Source organism: Notothenia coriiceps, unplaced genomic scaffold (genome assembly GCF_000735185.1).
Source record: "Notothenia coriiceps isolate Sejong01 unplaced genomic scaffold, NC01 NC01_scaffold00030211, whole genome shotgun sequence".
NCBI lineage: Eukaryota > Metazoa > Chordata > Actinopteri > Perciformes > Nototheniidae > Notothenia > Notothenia coriiceps.
In genome coordinates, this window is record NW_011362912.1 from 18592 (window position 1) to 21837 (window position 3246).

A 3246-nucleotide genomic window follows, 5' to 3' on the forward strand; every position below is an offset into this window, starting at 1 on the left:
TATCGAAAAATAATCGGAATTATTGACTTGGTATCGGTATCGACACCAAAATGTTGGTATTGTGACAACACTACTCCTGATATTTAGTAGGTCTGTTAAGTATTGAATGCTTATAATTCTGACGTAATTTGGCCGGTCAAAGTTGTTTGGGCTCGGATAAAATTGCTCCGTTACTTTCGTCCCGGCTCTCCCTACGTGTGTATGTGTGGTGTCAGGTGTCAGTATGAGAGGATGACAGCGCCGTCTAATTTTGATCAGGAGCCCGACGTGAAGCGGAGGGGTCTAGATCTGCATGAAAGGTGTTATTTTCCCACTATCCCGCTTATTACATGGCCACATTCTCAACAAAGTAACGATATGACTCCCAATATTAATTGAAATGCTTTTATAGATTTAGAAAATGTTTTTATTGATTTAAAAAATAGTAAATAAAAACATTTTCTAAATCTATAAAAGCATTTCAATTAATATTGGGAGTCATATCGTTACTTTGTTGAGAATGTGGCCATGTNTGTGTGTGTGTGTGTGTGTGTGTGTGTGTGTGTGTGTGTGTGTGTGTATTTATGGGTGTCTGCCCTCGTCTCCATCTGTCAGTGTGTGTGTGTCCATGCGTGTGTTGATTAAGGTGCTGAAGTCCAAAGAGACCACCACCACATAAATCACTTCCTGCTTTAGCCGTATCCAGGGATCACTGCGGGATCGCCACGACAACAGCCCTTGATTGCTTTGGCAACTGAGCGGTCATGTGGACTATCGGTGCAGGTCTATTTTTGCACGTTGTCAGGGGAGACGGATAGTGTCTTGACACACCGGGGACAAGTGCACCAGCACACACACACACACACACACACACACACACGCACACACACACGCACACGCACACGCACACACACAGTCTTACAAACGCCTGCAGATTCTTCGCAGTTAAGAGAGTTATCACCTTTAATCTTGAGAAATTTCTCTGTGTGTTTATTTGATTTAAAATAGTTTCCTATCTCCTGCGACGCCTCCCCTCCGTCTGTGGGATTTACAACCAAACTTAATCTGCCGTGACATTTCTCTTTTTATTCCTTGCAGTATTTTTAGCCCTCTATCAGTGCAGAGCATCAGAGCGTTTCTGTCTCTGTGTTCCCTTTATCTGGCTCTGCGTTTCTTCTTGATCTTATGTTCTCCGTGGTCCTTAAAGGAGTTATCCACTGATTTATCATTGAAGCTTGACTTACGACAGATAGTATAAAATCTAATTTGATTCTGCAGAACCACAGATATTGTATTTACTCACATGGATTTTTGTGATTTATCTTCTTTGTTAAATCCTGGCGCCTACATTTCCCACAATGCAACATTTGGTTTTAATGCGCTCACAGCTGCAGAGGTCTCACTTCTTCCAAACCCCTGCACTACATGCATGTAACAATAATGTGTACATTTTATTTCTACCCACTTTTAGGTCCTCTGCAGTTTTGTGGATGAAAACAGCCTCTTTGTTGTATCTTCTCTCACTCTTCTCCCCTCCCCCCTCTCTGCAGATGCCTAACGAAGGCTCCCTGTTTCTGGTGATAGTTCTGATCGTTCTGCAGGGCGTCACCGGCATCTCCTTCGGCCTCGTCATCTCCGCCGCCATCGACGACGAGCAGAACGCCAACCAGGCCGCCCTCGGCATCTTCTACCCCAACCTCATCCTCAGCGGTAGGCCTGCAGCGTGTGTGTGTGTGTGTGTGTGTGTGTGTGTGTGTGTGTGTGTGTGTGTGTGTGTGTGTGTGTGTGTGTGAGATCAATAAACTGTCGACCCTTCAGTGAAACCAGCCACTTAAGCAGACTCTGAAGAATAAATCTTCCATTATTGACTCTGAAGCCTAAGTTTGAAGATTGTTCTTTAATTTGGAAATAGCAATTAAGAACATCTTACCATAAGAACCCTGTTGTAGCTGTTAAGGGAATTTCCTACTATCACATGATCTGCGTCTTTGAACCCCAGAAGTCCTTAAAGTGGTCAGGAAAAAGAAAATGGAAATTTGAAAGGACCCTGTGGTGAGATTATTTTATAGGGAATTTTTGCCACTTCCTAACTTCCTTGCATGTTTTCTTTTCATTACAAATCAAAAATATTTAAGATTCAAGTTCAAAGATTCAAAAGCTTTGTTGTCATATGCACAATATCTACAGCGTATTTGTTGACAATAAAAAAATCTGAAGTCCTAAGCTCTTCTAACGATGCAGCATACAATATACTTAATACATAAAAGTACAAAAGAATAGAGCAAATGCTCATTTCTGCAGGTAAAAATGCAGGAGTAGGTACGCTAGGTAACTGTACAGGGAAATAAAGCACTGCTCATTCAAATAATATACAATTCTGTGGATTGTATATTTGTTATTGCTATAAACAAGTGAATTCAAGAAAAGGGAAACCAGATATAGTTTGAGTGCTTAATGGGGGGTATTTTGAATATAAACACTGTATTATAAGAGTTCTTGTACATGTGTAACTCCTGTCCTGTGCTCAGGTATCATCTGGCCGGTGGAGTGTATCCCGTATCCTCTCCGCTACCTCAGCCTCGCTCTGCCTCAGACCTACGCCTCCGAAGCCCTTCGCTGTATCATGTACCGAGGTAACACACACTACACGTTACACAACACTCACCTGGCCCCTAACGTGTGTGGTTAGCGTGTTTTTAAAGGTCCCCTATTATACTGTTTTTCATCAATATATTACAGGTCTCAGATATATACAGAACCTGTCTCTGAAGTGTTTGGCTCCAAACACCAAACAGATCATTGCAGCATTACCCATAATCCCCTCTGTTTCAGACCTGTTTCCAAAGTAGTGATTCTCTGTCTGTTACTTTAGATCAGGGGTGGACAACCAGTCAGAGGTTAAGAGCCACATTTTTTCTATGTTACTGCAAAGAGCCACATCAAACACATAGTCACTGATACCGCTTGTTTCAGTTTTTTGTTTTCTGGAGACAAGATTTCAACCACGTAACTGATGCATTTTTGTGGCATTGGGATATATATTTTAAATCCTCTGGAGCAGAGAGAGGAGCTGTGGATTATTGTTATTGATTAATGCATCAGTGTTTCTTAGGGTCAAAAACACTAAGCTCACAACTTAAAATGAAAGTGTTTAGTTTATTTAATAAAAGAGCACATGTTCAATGTGAAAAGTGACAGTAGTTATAGATTATTTGCAATTTGGTGCTATATATATATTTAATTTTTTTAAATTATATATACACCTTG

At 41.0% G+C, this 3246-nt stretch overlaps 1 protein-coding gene across 1 annotated transcript in view; it reads right to left on the reverse strand.

Annotated features, from left to right (window-relative positions):
• Nucleotides 1-3246, reverse strand: part of abch1 (ATP-binding cassette, sub-family H, member 1) — a gene marked incomplete at its 3' end in the record, with an annotated part of 47945 nt that overhangs the window by 1321 nt on the left and 43378 nt on the right. The gene's annotated exons all lie outside the window — the stretch shown is intronic.